Source organism: Erythrolamprus reginae, chromosome 5 (genome assembly GCF_031021105.1).
Source record: "Erythrolamprus reginae isolate rEryReg1 chromosome 5, rEryReg1.hap1, whole genome shotgun sequence".
Taxonomy (NCBI): domain Eukaryota; kingdom Metazoa; phylum Chordata; class Lepidosauria; order Squamata; family Dipsadidae; genus Erythrolamprus; species Erythrolamprus reginae.
In genome coordinates, this window is record NC_091954.1 from 46,587,238 (window position 1) to 46,609,001 (window position 21,764).

Sequence of the window (21,764 nt, forward strand, 5' to 3'; positions counted from 1 at the left end):
AGGTTTCTCAGATTGAAGGTATACATACTGTATATCTGTCACTGTGTGGAATTGCCTTCATTGCTTAGAGATATGATCACAAATAATTTTATTTTTCTTCAGAATATTGTCCAGAAGATAACTTGTTATGCTGGGGCTTACACTTTTGTTTCAAGGTTACAATTTCTGGGTTTTTAATTTGCCCAAGTAAAAGTATCATTTAGTGGGGGTTTTTGGTTATTCTTTCTTCCTTCTCATATGTATTCTGATCTGATGTGAAAAACCATTTAAGATGTTAATATATTTTGTTTTATTATTTGTTAACCAATTAACAGGCTTTGCACAGATGTAACATAATCTTTCCGGATGACCTTGTATAGTTTCTCAGCAAAAGGCACATAGACATGATGCATTTAGAATAATTTCCCTTTTTATTGCAGATAAAAGCAAAGTCCTCTGCACACATAACATATCGGATGCTGTAGTATACACAAAAGATAAAACCTGTATAAAAATCTGTCTTCCAGAATTCATCTGTTTAGCCTCTTCTCCTGCATTTCCAAGTCAACAGATATTTTGTCATTCTTTTATTTGGCTTTGAGAAGCACTTGATCTCTTTTGACAAAGCAGTTTTCCCTTCTGGAAAGTATTGGTTCCTACCAGTTTCCTTCTAGAACAACGGTTCTCAATCTGTGGGTCATGACCTCTTTTGGGGTCAAACGACCCTTTCACAGGTGTCGCCTAAGACCACAAGGGAAAAAACATATTTCCAATGGTCTTAGGAACTGAGACACCACTCCTCTATTCATCTCCAGGTGAGTCCACCCACATGTAAGTAGACCACTGCAAAAAAATATATATCTGTATCATGAGAACTTCTGAACATGCGCAGAAGCCGAATTTTTGTCACTGCACATGCATTGCCATCTTATTTTTGGCTATATTTTTCATTTTTAAAAAATTCAGCACGCATGCCCACACAGTGTGCCCACTAAGTGCAGGAGGAAGTGAACTAACAGTGAGATAAGTTAGATCCCACCCCTGAATTTCCTAATCATTTTATTATTTTATGGTAGGGGGTCATTACAACTTGAGGAACTGTATTAAATGATCACAGCATTAGAAAGGTTGAGAACTATTGTATATAGAACAAGCGATTACCAGAACAAATAAAAAGCCCACTGAAAATAAAGATTAGATTAGATTAGATTAGATTTATTGGATTTATATGCCGCCCCTCTCCGCAAACTCGGGGCGGCTCACAACAATAATAAAAACAGTACATAGTAACAAATCCAAAGCCCACCAATCTAATTACAATTTTAAATTAAAAAATTCATAAAACAATCCCAATATATATAAAAAACAGGCACACAGTCAATCAATCAAACGGCAAAACAACATGGGCAAGGGGGAGATGTTTTAGTTCCCCCATGCTTGACGACAGAGGTGGGTTTTAAGGAGTTTACGAAAGGCAGGGAGGGTGGGGGCAATCCTAATCTCAGGGGGGAGCTGGTTCCAGAGGGTCGGAGCCCCACAGAGAAGTCCCGCCAGACGACATTGTTTAGTCGACGGGACCCAAAGAAGGCCGACTCTGTGGGACATAACCGGTCGCTGGGATTCATGCGGCAGGAGGCGGTCCCGAAGATATTCTGGTCCGGTGCCATGAAGGGCTTTATAGGTCATAACCAACACTTTGAATTGTGACCGGAAACTGATCGGCAACCAATGCAGACTGCGGAGTGTTGGAGTAATATGGGCATACTGTACTTAGAGAAGCCCATAATTGCTCTCGCAGCTGCATTCTGCACGATCTGAAGTTTCCGAACACTTTTCAAAGGTAGCCCCATGTAGAGAGCATTACAGTAGTCGAGCCTCGAGGTGATGAGGGCATGAATGACTGTTAGTAATGACTCCCGGTCCAAATAGGGCAGCAACTGGCGCACCAGGTGAACCTGGGCAAACACCCCCCTCGCCACAGTTGAAAGGTGTTTTTCTAATGTGAGCTGTGGATCAAGGAGGACGCCCAAGTTGCGGACCCTCTCTGAGGGGGTCAATAATTTCCCCCCCCCAGGGTAATGGACGGACAGATAGAATTGTCCTTGGGAGGCAAAACCCACAGCCACTCCGTCTGGTCTGGGTTGAGTTTGAGTTTGTTGACACCCATCCAGGCCCCAACAGCCTCCAGGCACCGGCACATCACTTCCACTGCTTCGTCGACTGGACAAGATTGGTTGAACAATTAATTACAATGTTTATTTCCATTCAAAAGCTCTTTTTTATGCCCATTCAAAAGCTCTTTTTTGCTCATCTTTATATATCAAATATTTAGGATTAATTGCAGCAGAATCCTATCTATATTTAGTAAAAGATAAATTCCATTGTACTCAGTTGGATTTAGATGATTTTCAGGAAGACTGAAGAATTACCCCTGTAGTGATTCATCTTTTAAAAGCTAAGCTGTGGTGTGTATTTGTGCATTTGTATGTGTTTATATGCAATATAACCTTAATTTAAGGGATTTGGATTTACCAGATTTTGGATGCAATGGATAAAATGTCTGTATCCTGTAAGTTCTGCACATGTATATAAACCAATATCCATTTTACACACTTGTAACGTATTGTAGATAAGAAATACATAAAATCCCATTTAGGTTAATTGACATTTTGCTTTTATAGGCACCCTTCATTCCATTTGTCTCCTAAACTATATTATTTTGTATTATTAAACATTATTTATATGTTTATATAAAAGGAATATTTAGCATTTTGGTAAAACAAAAAATGCTTACTAAAGGACATTGGACTCACACCTGAAATTGTTAGCTAGCTAATTTAAGGTATGTTATGTATTTAGTATCCATCTCAATATATTTTGGGGTTGCTTAATTAGGAACAGATGGTTATCTTTACTGTACTTCAGAGATTTTCAAAAGTGATGAATACAGTGTATTGAAAAAGCTTCAGTATAAAAATTTTCAGAGAAGAATAATGGCATTCATCTTGTTATTAATTTGCTTTCCAATTGCTTGCAATTCAAGGTGAATGTTAAATTAAAATGTTGATTTAATACTGAGGGTTACATGGAATAATAGTGCTCCCATTCCCTTGGAAACTGAAAATGTAATAAAAAATACTTTGATTCTTGTGAGAAATTCAGCAAGGGAGATATATAACAATCTGTTATATTTTTGTCATACAAAAAGTAGCATTTATTATGAACCAGTTTGATTTAGACGAATCTTAGAAGAAGGTGATTCAGAAATACTGTATCACTATTTCTATTCTAGCTGTATATGATCATGGAGCTGTTAGTTTTGATAAGAATGAAGTTGAATCGGAGGAGGAAGCTCCAGAAACATTTCTGCCTAATTCAAGATTCAAGAATTATGAACATGCCATGTGGGCTACAATACCTTGAGCTAGAAAAATATGAAACACACTCCAGATCAGTGATGATGAAACTTTTTTCCCTTGGGTGCCGGGAGAGCATGTGCGCACGTATCACGCATGCGCGTGTGCTCATACCCATAATTCAAAGCCTGGGGAGAGTGAAAACAGCTTCCCCCACCACCTCTGGAGGCCAGAAATGGCCTGTTTCCCAACTTCTGGGAGGCCCAGGAGGCTCGTGTTTCACCTTCCCTAGGTTTTAAAGGCTTCTGTGGAGCCAGGGGAGGCTAAAAAGGCCCCCCGCATCCCCTCGGAGGCTCTCTGGAAGCCAAAACCACCCTCCTAGAATCTCTGTGTGAGCCAAAAAATCACCTGGCCAGCACACACATGCACATTGCAGCTAAGCAAGGGTAACAGATCACACACACACACACACACACACACACACACATATATATATATATATACATATATATATATATATATATATATATAGAGAGAGAGAGAGAGAGAGAGAGAGAGCCAGGTTGGCACAGCAGGTAGAGTGCTGTACTGCAGGCCACTGAAGCTTACTGTAGAACTATAAGTCAGCGGTTCAAATCTCATCACTGGCTCAAGGTTGACTCAGCCTTCCATCCTTCCGAGGTGGGTAAAATGAGGACCCAGATTGTGGGGGTAATATGCTGGCTCTGCTAAAAAGTGCTATTTCTGACATGTTGTAAGCCACCCTGAGTCTAAGGAGAAAGGCGGCATAAAAATTGAATAAATAAATAAATAAATATGGCTCTGCGTGCCACCTGTGGTACCTGTGCCATAGGTTCGCCATCACTGCTCTAGATCAGCAATGGCAACCTTTTTCAAAACTGAGTGCTGAAAAGGCAGTACATGCATATGTGTGCACTTTGTGTGCATGCAGAGTTGCCTGGGCCGCAACACGGAAGAGGAGCTGCTCAGAGAGCACCATCTTTCGGCTGTGGCGAGGGGGGCGTTTGCGCAGGTACGCCTAGTGTACCAGTTGCGGCCCTATTTGGACAGAGATTCACTGCTCACAGTCACTCATGCCCTCATCTCCTCGAGGTTCGACTACTGCAATGGTCTCTACATGGGGCTACCTTTGAAAAGTGTTTGGAAACTTCAGATCGTGCAGAATGCGGCTGCGAGAGCAATCATGGGCTTTCCCAGATATGCCCATTTCTCGTCAACACTCCGTGGCTTGCACTGGCTGTTGATCAGTTTCCGGTCACAATTCAAAGTGTTGGTTATGACCTATAAAGCCATACATGGCATCGGACCAGAATATCTTCGGGACCGCCTTCTGCCGCACGAATCCTAGTGACCTATTAGGTCCCACAGAGTTGACCTTCTCCGAGTCCCGTTGACTAAACAATGCTGTCTGGCAGGACCCAGGGGAAGAGCCTTCTCTGTGGGGGGGCCGGCCCTCTGGAATCAACTCCCTCCAGAGATTAGGTCTGTCCGCACCATCCTTGCCTTTTGAAAGCTCTTAAAAACCCACCTATGTCACCAGGCATGGGGAAACTCATACACCCCTTAGCTACTATGGTTTTTTATGTATGATTCGTTAGGTTGTATGATTGTTTTTTTTTATAAGAAGGGTTTTAAATTGCTTTTAACATTAGATTTGTACATTGTGTTTTGCTGTTGTGAGCTACTCCAAGTCCTCGGAGAGGGGCGGCATACAAATCCAATAAATTATTATTATTATTAATTATGTATCCAAAAATGAGCTTCCAGTGTCCAGTGTATGCATGCACGCCAACCAGCTAGTCTTCCAGGTTTCTGCCAGGCATATGCATGTGATGATCAACTGGGCAGTACACTTGATCACACAGGAAAATGGAAGGCCAACTCTTCCAGTTTCCGGCACTGCCGCATGCATGAAGGCCAGCTGATTGTCACATGTACATGTGTGCCAGGAACCTGGAAGAGGAATGGGCGATGTCACACATGCCAGGTGGCATTGATATTATCTCCTGGCTTGTGCTCTCAAGCTGTTATTTCACTGCTATACCCTTTTCGTATGCAGTCTACCTGACTGCAAGACTCTGGCAATAATAATCAGCCCTGGGCATGATAGTGTTGTTCACATATTTTAATTTCTGCAAGATTTCATAATTTATAAAATATTAAATTAGCCATATATATATATATATATTTAGAGCCATTGGCTATACTGGCCTTTGATTATGTGCTTATGATCTCGGTCCAATAAGTGAGTAATACTAAAATAAAGCAGTTAGTAACATTGGGTCAAATGTAAATATAAGTTAAATTATTTTAGCAGTATTAAAATAATTACCTCATGTTTATAATACATTTCCCATTATGTTTCATTTGAAAATATAATTTTGAAAAGCATTGGTGCATTACTTACATGCTGTGTTATGATTTCTTCCATTAAATTCTGGCAAACTAAGCTGAATGTTTCACTTAAATGTTCTTTATTCTCATATCTTCAGGTGGTATGATATAATTTCTTTTATCCCACCGGTTGACTGATGATGAAGAAAAGAAAGTGCCAGTTCCATTGCATATAGATCATCCTAATGAGGAAATAAGTCTTCCTTCCTTCCTTCCTTCCTTCCTTCCTTCCTTCCTTCCTTCCTTCCTTCCTTCCTTCCTTCCTTCCTTGAAAAGTGGTTTCCGCTCTTTGTTGCAAGCCTTACTTTTCACTAAAATGTGGCATGAGGATGAAATTTTAAAGCTATTTTGTTGGGGAAAATGTCAGTAATACAGAAGTGGGGGGAAATTTTGTCTTATCAGTTCAATTCCCTTAATTCTTTCAAATTAAAGTGAATTTCTCAATGATTATTACAACACAAAGTACAGAATGGCATGCCAGTTGTACTACAGCTTCCAAAATAGAACCTAATACAGGCTGCAATATATAGAATTTAATACTAGGAGTTGAAATTGTTTAGAAGTACTGAATTGAATTACAGGTGCTATAATTCCCAGGTGTAGCCTAGTATTTCTGGATGGCACCAGCAGGTTGGGAAGAATGACGGGTTCCGGTAGCAGCCTGCTGATGACACAATCTAGGCATCACAGCTCCAGTGCCATCTTTCCTGGTCCGTGTGCACTGACATATTTTTTTGGTAATTTTTGGTGCTTTTTCCTGCCTTGGATGGCTTCTTAGCTGTGTTTCAGCTTGAAATGTGCTTCGGCGCATGCACAGAAATAGAATGTGCAGCGGGACACACACAAAAGTGTGAGCAAAGCAATGCGCTACCAGTAATGAAAGATAAATGGAATCCACCCCTGGATCGTATATAATGTGATTAAAATATCAGTGCAGTACAAATTTATCCATTTGATTCACTCCAGTTCAGACATTCTGCATAATTTGTATATTGCGATGAGTGGCACACAAATCAATCAATCAATCAATCAAACAAACAAACAAACATTTTTCTCCTAATCAGTGCTGTGTTAATATTGAAAAAAAGTGAAGAAACTTGAAAGCATATAATTGGAAATTTAGAAATGATGTCTTCTGAAACTCTTTTCCTATATTATTCCATAAAACAAAACTGTTGCATGCTTACTATGTAGATTCCCTGAAATGTTAAGCTATACACAGACTGATCTCAGTCACAGCAAACTCTGCAAATTTAGTGGTATATTTTGGCATTTTGGATAGTGTAAATTATAGTTGTAATCCTTTACTCCTTTCAGATACCAGTTTGTAAATATTTTTGAAAATATTATGGACTGATTGTACAGTCAGGCTGAGTAATCTGAGTAATCCTCTGTATTCTGGTCTATCACAAAGAAATGTGGCTGCGTGTCCACCTTAGTTTGTGAAGATTGTTGGTTTCATCTTAGATTGATCTCAGCGAAATAGTTCCCACTGCTAATCTAGCTGCTGTAGCTGAAAACTCTTCAAAATTTCGTATAATGCTATTTCCTGATAAGAATATTTCTGTAGCACTTACCTCTATTGAGCTACCTGCTGCGTGGTGCTGTATGTGTTATAGTCTTAATTCGAATCATATTATCTTAAAATACAATTTGCTTTCGTTTAAGAATAGAGCAAAAGTCTGGAATGTCCAACAGCCTTCATAGCTTGAAGCTAGAATTAATTTGATTCAGTTGTGCAGCACAATATGCTATAAAATACATTGTTCACTCACGTAGGATTCATTTAGCTTTTTCATTGCTGTTTTATACTCCTCACCAAATATCATGTTCCTTTTACATGTCCATTGGGTGAATACAAATGGCAGGATTTGGGGGGTAGGAAAGCACAGAATCCTAACATTTGTCTAAAGCCCACTGCAACAATATTGCCAAAAAGGCTTCCAGAGTTGTTAACCTGATCCTACGTAGCTTCTGTTCTGGCAATCTCACACTACTGACTCGAGCCTACAAAACCTATGCCAGACCCATTCTCGAATACAGCTCATCTGTCTGGAACCCACACCACATCTCAGACATCAACACTCTCGAAAACGTCCAAAGATATTTCACCAGAAGAGCCCTTCACTCCTCCACTCGAAACAGAATACCCTACGAAAACAGACTAACTATCCTGGGTCTTGAAAGCTTAGAACTGCGGCGCCTAAAACACGATTTAAGTATTGCCCACAAGATCATATGCTGCAACGCCCTTCCGGCCAACAACTACTTCAGCTTCAGCCGCAACAACACAAGAGCACACAGCAGATTCAAACTTAATATTAACCGCTCCAAACTTGACTGTAAAAAATATGACTTTAACAATTGAGTTGTCGAAGCGTGGAACTCATTACCGGACTCAATAGTGTCAACTCCCAACCCCCAACATTTCTCCCTTAGACTCTCCACGATTGACCTCTCCAGGTTCCTAAGAGGCCAGTAAGGGGCATGTGTATAAGTGCACTGATGTGCCTATCGTCCCCTATCCAATTGTCTTTCCTTATGTCATATATCATATATATTCTCTCCTTATCTATCTATCTATCTATCTATCTATCTATCTATCTATCTATCTATCTATTATATATATATATCATATATATTCTCTCCTTATCTCTTATATCATATATATTCTCTCCCTCCCATCTACTTCTCTTCTTTTTTACTTTCTATCTTTATATATATTACTTAATGTCTATTCTCTTCCATATGTATTGTATATTGTACAAAGAATAAAAAAAAAAAATAATAAATTTACTGACTCTCTCTGTGTGTGTCCTGTTTTCACTTCCTCACACTGACCTTATGATTACACACCTTGGTTTCAAGAGTCCCAACCGCACTGCTGTTCTGTCATTGGAAAGCAAAGAAGACAGAGAGCAAACTGTAATGGAGCAGTCTCTGTCAAGCTTTATGGTTATTCTTAAACAGATGAAGCTTGGTGTAGCAGTTAAGGTGTTGGACTCGAAAATGGGCTTTTGTTCACCTTTAAATGCAGAAGCTGACCTGGTGACTTTGAACCAGTCTCTCTTCAGAGGATTGTTTATGTAGGAAGAAATGGAGGGAGCATTATGCATTCAGTCTTGAGTTATATAAAATAAAGTCAGGATTTTAAGTTCATTCCATCCATGTCTGCACTAGGATTCTCCTTCACAGTTGAGTGAAATTGCTGTTCATTTTAGGCCAGGAGGAGGCTGCATCAGCATGCAAACTGTTTGTTTGCATGTCTTCACTGACAGACTCTATCCTGCCCAATGGCATGATGCCAACAAATGGTGCTATCCTTATGTATAACATTCCAGGCACTTTACAGACAGAGGCTGGTTGATAACAAGGGCTTATTTTCTTCCCCTCCCATCAAACATCATGAACTGGTGGGTAAATGCCCACTAATTGATTTTTTAAATTTGGCGTGGATATTAAAGGTAAAAAGCAAATGTGGAAGTTACTACTTTTTTAAAAAAAGCCATCTTTCAATACTCTCTTGGATTTTGTGCAAGTCATTTGATTGATACTCAAAGAAAATAGATAATTAAGCTTAATTTGGACAGGAATTTAACACTATTCTGGAAAAATACCATAACATATTCCCCCCTCCCCCCCAAAAAGAGTATCCGCTTGTTTGTTTATTTAACAGTATTTGCAATCTGTTAAAGCCTCAGGAAATGTGAGGAAATATCTAATACAAAGAGAAATAAAAGAGAAAACAACATTGCAATAAAACTGTTCAGTGGTGGAAAACCTGACACAATAAATGACAATCCAATGTTTCCTGAAATTCATCAGCAGTAGAAATTGTTTCTGGCCACCTCTCCTCCCTTTGTAATGTATTATGTTTGGTATGTAAAATATGGCCCAATCACAGATTTATATCACTCTGGGTAGGTAAATAAAGTAGCAATACAATTTTTTGTTTTCTGAAAATTTTTCTCAAGCTCTCAAGAATCAATGATGATGGCCATATTTTCAGATCAGTGGAAGACCTGAGAATATAAACATACATGGTTTCTCCAATTCATGATGATTGGGATTGGCCCAGTAGTTGTAACTTCAGTGTTGCTGTTTTAAAAGTCCCTCTGCTTGGTTGTAGTTTTCGGTGGAATCTGTATTATTCTTTCTATTGGATTTTGAAACTGCTATGCCTGGTTGCATAAGAACACCAGCTGTTTATTGAGCAGTCCTCGTTGCTTCACCCAATGCCTCTAGTTAGGTCTTCATGTACTATAAGCTGTGAACAAAATGTCTTCTCCACACTCTAGCTGTGCATGTTGCTCAGATAGCTGCTACTGTCACAGTTTGTTGTGAAAGCACCGTTGCACAAAGATCTAAAATATCCTCTGGTGTTTCTTTTAAGAATAAACCTGAGGGCACATCCAGTGGGAGACCCTGAGGATACATTCAGGCTGGCTTACAATTTGACAATAAGGAGTGGTGACATTTCCAAACTGATTTGAACATATCCCAATTAGAATGTCTCCGCGTCTTATTTCTTCTTTCATCTTCCACTGTTTCCCCTTTTCTTCCCTATCATGGCATTTGTCTAAGTTGCTTCTCAAACTACAAGGCTCACAGCCTTCCATCTCTCTCTCAAAAAAAGAGTACTGTACTTTAAATGCATTGTTTGATTTTCTTCTTTGTCAAAATCTTCCTGGAGTAAATTTCCTCCACATCAAATTGTGTCTGAGTCAGGAAATTGTAAGTTCTTACAGTTTTCAGTTCACTGGAGCCATTTTGACAAACATCCAAAGCTTGGTATATTAGCTAAGGTGCTGGGCTAGAAACCAGAACACTGTGAGTTCTAGTCCTCTCTCAGGCATAAAAGCTGGCTGGATGGCTTTGAGACAGTCATTAACTCCCAGTCAAACTCACCTCTCAGAGTTACTGTTGTGAAGAAATAGCAATTGTACTTTGAATTGACCAAAATAATAAAAAGTGAGATAAAAATCAAATACATGAATGAATACTTCTGAAACATCTCATACTTGGTGGACTGTCTCAAAGAAACCTTTTAAACCTTCCCTGTCCTATACAGTAACAATATGGTTCAGTAGTACACATCATTCAATTTTTAAGCCTTTGTGCTTCCCCTGCATTCTAGACTCACTTAACCAAAAGTGTCTGTTGGCAGTCTTGGTCAACAGCTTCTTACAGAGAGAGAGAGGGGAGGGAGGGAGGGAAGAGGGAGAAAGGAAGGAAGGAAGGAAGGAAGGAAGAAAGAAAGAAAGAAAGAAAGAAAGAAAGAAAGAAAGAAAGAAGGAGGGAGCAGTGCAGTTGGGACTGTTCAGACTAAGGTGAATAGTCATAAGGTTAGTACCAGGAAGTAAAAACAGGACACACACACACAGAGTCAATGAATACAAAAGACAAGACAAATGTTAGAGTTACGTGCTTCTCTGTCCCCCAAATCACGTCATCTGTATTCGCCCAATGGACATTAACAACTGGAAAGGATCAAAACACTTGTTTATTTTCCAAACATGACAGTTTACATTGAGTCACAAATGTCTTGCATCCAGATGAGCCAAGAACAAGATAACACAGATCTTATATAGAATGTTTATCAAAGACACTGTGAAGGTGGGTATAGACTAATAAAAGACCCCAGTAGGGAAATAATTGCTTTACAAATAATAAAGATACAAGCTAGTCAAAGGGAGAAATTGGTACCATTATTCACTGTGTGAAGATATTACAGATACCTTTTTGGAATGCAACATTACAGCTTTAATATACAAGATTTGTCGAGGCTCTAATTATTCTGACAACTCAGTCCTAAAGTTTATTATGGAAGGATGGAAAGAAATGAGGAAACACAGTAATACTCCTGAATCTCCTACCTCCGTTTATGATGTAAATTTTATAGACATTAAATTACCACAAGACAACAAATTTGCACTGCAACAAGATTTTATACTTAACGGAACTACCAGGGAAATGTAATTAAAAATACATGCAATCTATATATAAATAAATGATTATGGGATCATTTTATTAAGCTAAATTCTCATTCCAGTTCTCTTCAAAAATATAATCTGGAACTCAACACTGAGACCCCTGCAGGGGCCAAATGCCTATGAATTAAAACAGGTTTAACTACTTCCCATAATGTCAAAGAATGGGATCCACATATCCGGTATTCCAAATAGTATGACCTACTACTTGTGCCATTGATAGGTAGATTCTTTTTGATATGAGTTTAGTGCTATTCCTAAACCATCACTAGATCTCTGTTCAGAAACTGTCTGAATAATGGCTAATGAATGCAAAAAGAGTTGAATTAGGAAGAATATAGAATGAAAGCTGGCTCCCCTTGCTGTTGATTAGCTGCTGTATAGCTGCTGTACCTGTAGGGAAAGGTGAGTTAGAACTGAAAGTAGAATGGCATTGGAAGACATTGCTCAAGGGTAATGGAGAGTTAATGGAGAGACTGGATATGATGCCAATAAAAATAGATAAAATTTTCTTTAATGAAATTAATAAAATAATAACAAAATTTATCTGACAAGTTAAAAGACCAAGGATTAGCTTGAAAATGTTACAAGATGCAAGAATAAAAGGCGGTTTTGGTCTCCTAATTGGGAATTATACTACCAAGCAACAGCAATGACATGGATTAAGGAATGGATAATTCTTAGAAATAAAAGACTTAATACTAGAAGGGCATGATTTACAAATTGGATGGCACACATTTGTTTGGTACGGAGGAAATAAAACACATAGCTGCTTCCAGAGACATAATATAAACAACTTGTTATTTTTAGTTTGGGAAAAAGTAAAGACAAAACATTATTCTAAAATACTTTATTGGATATCTATAATAGAGACTTTGATACATCCAAGTAAAATAGACTAGAATAATATTCCAAGAGATAATGATATTTTGTTAAAGACAGACAAGTTGAAGTCCGCAACAGAACTAGAGAATCAGTATAAAAATGGATTGATATTTGAGGATGCAATTACAAGCAAGATTTGAAAAGGATATTAAAGCAGAAGGAATTAATTTGGAAAAAACAGAATTAGGTAAAATATTATCAGGAACAGGTGAAAAGTTGATAAAGAAATTGTATAATTATTTGTTTTCTATTGAACTAGAATTTGAACAAGTGAAAGAGACGATGAATGTGACATAAAGGACATACAATAGATGGGAAATTATGGCAGCAATTATGGGAAAGTACTATAAAATGACAATGGCCACAGCATTTAAAGAAAATATGTATAAGATGTTTTATAGATGACATATGTCTCCAGAGAAAATAGCCAAAATGTTTAAGAATAAATCGATCAAGTGCTGAAAATGTAATTATATACGTGGCTCCCTTTATCATATATGGTAGACTTGCACAGAAGCCAAAAAATATTGGACAGAAATTCAAATATGGATTGAAAAGATTTTAGAACAAAGTACTGTATTGATTTAAAACCTGAAATATTTTTATTAGGTATTATTGCCATAAAAATTTAACAAAGAAGAAATATATTTAATTGTTCACTTAATGACTGTTACTGGAATTGTATATGTACAAAATTGGAAGTTGAATATAATACCAACAGAAAGAAAATTACTAAGGAAGATAATGGACTGTGTGGAAATGAATAGACACAGTCCCAACTGCACTGCTCCCTCCTTCTTTCTTTCTTTCTTTCTTTCTTTCTTTCTTTCTTTCTTCCTTCCTTCCTTCCTTCCTTCCTTCCTTCCTTCCTTCCTTCCAGTGTTTCAAAATGGCATCTGTAAGTGATGTACATTACAAGCCGCATGTTGTCATTGAATTTCTCACTGCAGAGAAAGAAACTGTTGGGAACATTCACAAACATTTGTGCACAGTTTATGGAGAATCTGCAGTCGACAGAAATATGGTTAGTCGCTGGGCACAGAGGGTGAGGCCATTAGAGATGATTTGCACAGTGCAGAAATGGCTTCGTGATCAGGAATGGTACCGATAGGGCATACACATCCTTTTGTCTCGCTGGAGGAAGGCCTTAGAATGGTATGGAGATTACATGGAAAAATAGGGAGTGTAGAAGAAACATTCTTTCTTGTGTGTAAGTTTCATTGTGTTCAATAAATAATTGTTCAAGAAAAAAAGTGTGATGCATTGCGGGCAACCCTCATATATATATATATATTTAATTCAATAAATTGCTCAGATTTTTCAGCCATTTTGACAAAATGGAGTGTTTGTGGTTTGTGTTTTTTTCTTAAATTAAAGGAATAGCTTTTTCTAACCAAATAAACTGCCCTTAATGTCTTTGAGATAGGACTTGATGAATCACTCAGTTCTGCTATTCCATGCTTGATGAACCATTTCCTTGTTTACCTTTGTGATTACTTTGTACTTGAACCATATGCCTAAGGATTAAAAAAAATCTGCAAACGTCTGACCTTGAATTTGCAATGAGTTAGCCTTACTTACATTCTCTGGCAATTTTTCTACTATTTACCAGAATACCAGTATATCAGCTGTCTCATTTGATATTGATCCAATCCATTTAATTTAACTCTGTGAATACATCTACAACAGAGCATTGTGTGTCTATTCCACAATTTTGAACATATCGCCAATTAGTTAGATATCATGAAATTTATTTTTGTGGGTGAAATTGCAGTAATCATAAACACTAGGGAAAGCCAACTGTGTGCAAATGCATTTTTAAACCATTTTCAATTTTTCCTTTGCCTTTTAGATCATTGTATGTTTAACTGAATTTTGCAAAAGTTTTTTTTCAGGCACAAATTTAAACAGTTCTATAGAACTGTAATACAACTGAATGATTTCATAAGGCTGGTATTAAAGAATGTTATTCTTTAGTTAAACTGGTTACTTTATATTTTTATTTTCTCTACATCCCTCATTTTACTTTTTCCAATCCTAAGGATGCATTTCAAGATTCAACATTTAAAACGGTGGTGATAAATGTGAAAAACCAAGGTAAACTAAGATATGATATACCCTATAACAAGGCTGTCAAACTTGTGGCCTACAAGCTGGATGCATCATGCACTGGTCACACCCATGCAGGGGTGGGCTGCTGCCCGGAAGGGGGGGAATGCAGTGGGGTAGCAAAAATGGAGCTCCACCCCAGAGCACCCAATATGTACTGAAAGATGTTGAAAGAAATTGCAGGGTGTCCTGCATAAGCCACGCCCACAGTGGGGTAGTAAAAATTTTGGTAGCCCTTCACTGCACCCACACCTAGCTTAGTGAAAATGTCATATCATGTGAAATGCCATTGTTGGTACAGGGTACATGTTTGTTAGGGTTTGCCACTGTAAACTTGTACTATCACTTTAAACTTGTACTATCACTTTAACTGTTCAATATTCTAGGCCGGTTCGTCATAAGAGGGCGCCAGTACTCCTTCCCTCAAATGACGCTGTAACGCTCATTTCTGCTCAGTCATTTTTACTTTGCCTTGATGGGGGGAGTGTATTTGCTTAGTGTGTTTGTTATTGTATTTGCTTAGTGCTTATCATCTTGTATTTGCTTAGTGCTTCTTATGGAATGTTTCTATTTTTTGTCTATATGTAAATAGTACTTATTAAGCATAACTAAGTCTGTGTCTTTGTTTCTTTGGCTTTATCACACACCCACGCTCTGTTAAAATTCTCTGTTCGGTGTATGTCGAAGATCTCATAGCCTAGCTATACCGAGACATACCAACAGCCATGACAACATGAGTTTGACACTCTTGCCCTATAGCAATCATGGGGAACTTTTTCGGCATTCAATGTCAAAAAGGGAGTGTGTGCATGTGCATGCGCTTTGTATGCAGGTGCGCTCATCTGGGCCACAAACCAGAAGAGGAGTGCCCAAGGCATATGTGTGCACCCAAAATGAATTTCTGTTTTCTGACATGTGCATATACGCTGGCCAGCTACTCTTCCAGGTTTCTGGCACACATGCACATGCGATGACCAACTGGCCAGCATACATACTCACACAGGAAAATGGAAGACCAACTCTTCCAGTTTCCGGCACTCTTCCACAAAAGCATGCACGCCAGAAATCTGGAAGAGGATCTGGCAACGCTGTGACTGCTTGATGACATGGCTCCGCATGCCACTTTGGACATGCCTACCATAGGGTCAACATCAGAGCCCTATAAAGTTATTAATACTGGAGAAAATAAAATATTATTGAAATTAATGAAAGGGGGTTGCTCTGAATATTACATTGAAGCTGCATGTGAAACACTTCTTTTATTGGTAGATTGGAGCCTATGCATATGCACATAATCCCAGGACTGAGGACTTTTTATTGATTATTAATACATTTCTAGTTATGCGCTGGTTTTGACCTTTAAACAATACACAACCTGGCACATAACTTCCTACAGCAGGTGTCCCCAAGTTTCACCCGTGAGTGTCTTCCATGTGTGAGAATTCCATCCACTCCCATGAGTGGAGCTTTATGTGTGAGCACAAGCATGTCCACATAAGTGCCATCCACTCAAGCACCCTCTGCTTGCACGAATTGAGCTTCACACACGAGCGCAAGCACCCTCCCCTTCTGCACAAAGCTCCATTTATGTGAATGGAAGGTGCGCGCATTACTCTCACAAATGGAGCTGTGCATGCATGTATCATCCGGCCAGTCATACAAACACCCAGGTTGCATGGGCTGCCAAGTTCAAAAGCCACCAGAGACAGTCTAGTAATTCAGGAATGTTAAATTGTCGGCCTGCAGGATGGATTCATCACGCTAATGGGAAAAACCTCACAAAATGCCACGTGATGGCAATGTGATCTGGTGAGTTTGAACTTGGTTTATTTCAAGTATGTCCTATGTATCCAGTGCACATGAGATGGTAGATTTCTTTCCAAGAAAATGTGAAAATGTGAAACACAAGATTTGCACCAATGGCAGAAACAGTCTATTATCAGAACTTTGGACATCTCCATAACTATAAAGCTGCTCAGAAGGGCATTTATTTAAGACCTATCACAAATATGCCTGTGTTTTTTGTCATTGCAATTTGTGATGTGAATGGTTTTAGATATTTTATTTTTTAATAAATTATATATACAGTATTCCCTCGATTTTCACGGGTTCGAACTTCGCGAATAGCTTATACCACGGTTTTTCAAAAAATATTAATTAAAAAATACTCCGCGGTTTTTTTCCTATACCACGGTTTCCCCCACCCAATGACATCATATGTCATCGCCAAACTAATAATTTTTGCAAATATATAACAAAAAAATAATTATTGTTAATAAATAATTATGTTTATAAATATCAGGATCACTAAGTGTCTTATTCAATGGTGAGTACCAGTAATAATGGCGAGTAAATGGTTGTTAAGGGAATGGGAAATGGTAATTTAGGGGTTTAAAGTGTTAAGGGAAGGCTTGTGTTACTGTCCATAGCCAAAAATGGTGTATTTACTTCTGCATCTCTACTTCGCGGAAATTCAACTTTCGCGGGCGGTCTCGGAACGTATCCCCCGCGGAAATCGAGGGAACACTGTATTACAGTTGTTAGCTCCTAATACGCTGGCAAAAGATCACTTGAAAACTGGAGATGCAACTAATGCAATTACTTTCAATATAATTTTGCTAGTTATTTTAAGTAATGTATACAGTTCTACTAAAATAAACAAACATATCTGAATATTGTGGCTATCACTTATTTACCAAAAATTAATTCAGTTAACTGGTCTTTTCAAAATGAAAGTAAACTCTGTGTTTTTTACTACAAGTAGAGAAAGTTTTCAAAAATATTTTCTTTTGACAAAAATAACCTTTAACCTATTAGAACTTTATTTTATTTTTTCAATACTGGAAATTGTAGGAAGCATACAAATATATAATGTGCTCTATATAGCACCTACAGTTATGTTATTAGTTAGTTATTCTAATTAGTTCAGCTGTATACTTCAGATTTAGTTTCAAAAATGTTCTTTGAAAGACCTGGAGGCATGAATGTTGCTATGTTTGCAACTTTTTAAAATAGGTGCATCTTTTTCCAAGACTAGCAGGTGGTACATTTGTATTATTGCAAGCTCTGAAATTCTGGAATCAAATTTGGAATATTTAATTCCACCTAATTATGGCTATGCAAAGCATTGAAAGGGAAATTTTACTAATCATATTAAAAAATAAGAATGTCCCCTCTTTAAGGCATTAAATTATCTGCATACTCAGGAAGACTCATATAACACTGTTATATATGTGCATTGGAGAATGAGAAAAAAAGACAGTGAATTTCCAAACACATGTACACAATTCTCTACATCCAGGAAACTACAGTCTAATCAATTTGACATCAGTGTCTGCAAAAATCTTGGAAAGGACAATCAAACAGCAGACTTGCGAGCACCTAGAAATAAATAAAATGATCACTAGAAGCCAGCATGGGTTTGTTAATACCAGATCATTCTGGATGAATCTTATTGCCATCTTTGGTAAAGTGATTAAATTAGTGGATCAAAGAAATTATGTGGATATAATTTACTTAGACTTCAGTAAGGAATCGAGCAGAGTAGACCTCAGCCTGTAAGATAGAACAATGTGTGATAGAAACTATTAGATGGATTTGCAGTTGACTGATCAATCACACTCACCATGTACCGTGTTTTTTTGGAAATAAGATCCTGTGTTATATTTTTTGGAACACTGAAATAAGTGCTTGGTCTTACTGCTATAAACTCAAAAACCCAATTGTGTTTATTATCAGGGGATATCTTATTTTGGAGAAAGCAGGGTAGTCTTCAATGGAACTATATTTATATGAAGCATGCAGTGGGGTACCTCAAGACTCTCTTGGGTGCAGTGCTCTTAGACATCTTCATAAATTATCTAGATCAGGGGTATCAAACTCAATTTCATTGAGGGCCACATCAGGAATGTGTTTGACCTTTGGGGAGCATGGCATGATAGGTGTAGCCAGGGGGTATGGCCAGCTCAATATCACTCATCTCAGAGACACCTGTGGTGGTCCTGGTGGGGCTGGGGAGATCCTCCTGAAGCCCTTTGCCAAGAAAACCGGAGGTGAGAGGGTTACACACGGCTCTAACTGGCTCTGTTTTTGGCCATGACAATTTCTTTCTGACCTCTGCCAGCAAAAATGGAGCCCAGGAGGGCCGCATATGGCCCTCTAAAGCTCCATTTTCATTGGCAGGGGCACCATGGGCCAACACTTTGCTATATTTCTAATTCTTTTAATGCTTTTACAATAATATTACATTAAATATATCCATTTTTATTTTCAATCCACTCATAAAATTTTCCCCAAACTTTATAAAACTCCGAGTCTTCTTTGTTTTTAATTTTCATTGTAAGTCTATTCATTTCCACACAGTCCATAATCTTCCTTAGTACTTCTCTTTCTGTTGGTATTCTATTCAACTTCCAATTTTATGCATACACAAGTCTAGCGGCAGTCACTATGTGTACAATTAAATATATTTCTTCTTTATTACATTTTTCTAGTAGGATACCTAATAAAAATATTTCAGGTTTTAACTCAATACTTTCTTCGATATATTCTCAATCCATATTTGAACCTCTATCCAATATTTTTTGGCTTCCGTGCAAATCCACCACATACTTTCCTATTTTCATGTCAGCCCTGCAGGCCAAATATAAGCACCCTGCAGGCTGCACCTGGCCAATGGGCCTTGAATTTGACACCCGTGATCTAGATCAGTGATGGCAAACCTTTTTTTGCCAAAAGAGCATGGGCGCACGCTATTGTGCATGCATGAGTGCCCACACCCATAATTCAATGCCTGGGGAGGGCAAAAATAGCTTCCCCTGCCCCCTGGAGGCCCTCTTGTGGCCAGAAATGGCTTGTTTCCCAACTTCTGGTGGGCTGGGTAGGCTCATGTTTCACCCTCCCCTGGCCACAAAAGCTTCCCTGGAGCTAGGGGAGGGTAAAAATGCCCTCCCGCCAAAAATCCCTCCTAGAGCCTCTGTGAGAGCCAAACATCAGCTGGCCAGCACACACATGCACACTGGAGCTGAGCTAAGGCAACAGCTCATGTGCCAACAGATATGACTCTGCATGCCACCTGTGGCACCTGTGCCATAGGTTCACCATCACTGATCTAAATGATGGGATAGAAGGGGAATTAATCTAATTTGCAGACAACACAAGCTGTGTCTGATGTCTGGTATCAAGTCTGAAATCTCAACAGATTTCTGCTAGATATCCAACTCACCTTTTTGTTACACTATTTAATGTTTTTATCCTTTCCATAAGCCAGTTTTTCCCAACCTTGACAACTTAAAGATATCTGGATTTCAACTCCCAGAATTCCCCAGCCAGCATTTGCTGGCTGGGGAATTCTGGGAGTTGAAGTCCAGATATCTTCAAGTTTCCAAGGTTGGGAAACACTGGCCTAAGCTATAGGGTAGGTGAATTTTATCAGTGTCACTGTAACCTTGAGCCTGATTTTGGGACATTTGGGTACAAAATCCCGAACCCTGAATTCATTGCATTATCTAAAGTCTATCAGACAACTCATCTCTGTATGCTTTCCCTCTTTTGGAAACTTCACAACGGAGTCATATTTACACTTCTACTGGGATTCCCTGCAAGGAGACATGCACATACCTACACACACAATGAATGCTTTGAGGAATGCATTGCTACTCAAGATATTGTTTGCTGTAAAGACCCTAACTGTTCAGTGTGATATAAGGTTCTGTTTGTTGGTCTATGAGTATAATAAATTATCTGTTTCAATTTATGAGCCTATCATGTCTGCATTAGACAGTGATGTACTGTATACAAAAACTGTTAAATATCTAGCATTAAAGTAAACTGATGCTCTTGCTCCTTGTCATTTATATAGCACTTCCAACAATTAAAATGTTTTATGATCCTGCATGAACAGATTTTAACACTGGGAGAGTTTAACATCGTTTCATTTTGGAAACAGGAAACTCTTTTAGAGCCTTGGCATAAGTACAAGTCTGGGAACTATACATTTTTTAATAAAATAACATTAATCTACATAAAATTATTTATTAGGGCACTGAATACACAGCTTATAATATATGTAATTCCTATTGGCTGTGCTGAATAAAGTTTAAGAGCAGATTATTATGTTCTGCCTAAATTTCCAGGCTCTCAATATATTTTTTGTTTTGTTTTTTGGTTGATTTTTTTTCTCTTACATTTGCAAGGAATGTATTAATGTCTGAAAACTTGGGCTGGTAAATCATATGTCTTGGGACCTTGGCTAACACCAGCTTCCAATGAAGTTGTATCCAAGTTGGTTTCAACATATCCATGCATTTTTCTTAGTAAGAGAACTTGTCCCTATTGCCTTCTTCCAGATTTTTTTTAACTTCTAGGCCATATTTAATGATTTTTTAAAAAATGGATTTTCTTACAGTGGAGATACAGGAATCTGTTTCTTTGGAATAGTGGTTTATAGGAGAGTCTCTAAAGGTGCTGGTTTTGCAGAGTGCAAGTGAATCTTTAAACCAGTGTTTCCCAACCTTGGCAACTTGAAGATATTTGGACTTCAACTCCCAGAATCCCCCTGCCAGCAAATGCTGGCTGGGGAACTCTGTAAGTCGAAGTCCAAATATCCATCTTCAAGTTGCCAAGGTTGGGAAACACTGCTTTAAACTACAACTATGCTGCAGCAGGGAAGGAGTTTATTTTTCCTTTAAAAGAAAGACTTTGAAAATGGAAATAAACTTCTCCCTATCCTCTGTGTGTGTGTGTGTAACTGTATGTATGTATGTATGTATGTATGTATGTATGTATGCATACATGCATGCATGTATGTAAATATATATAGTTACATATTTTTGCTGATAAGTGAAAAGGATGGGAGCCTGTTATAGATCTATTTTGATCTTGTTATGGTCTCATCGGACAGACATACCCTTACTGGAAAGGTTAGGAAAGAGCATAGTAAACTCAACTTGGAAGTAAATTACTTTTAACATTTGCAAAATCTGTTTACTTTTTACTCAATGTAATACAGTGAACCCTCGAGTTTCACGTC

General features: G+C 38.2%; 1 protein-coding gene across 1 annotated transcript in view; it reads left to right on the top strand.

Moving 5' to 3' along the window:
- The window catches only part of ADAM12 (ADAM metallopeptidase domain 12), a 350,980-nt gene that overhangs the window by 30,030 nt on the left and 299,186 nt on the right, over positions 1-21,764 (top strand). The gene's annotated exons all lie outside the window — the stretch shown is intronic.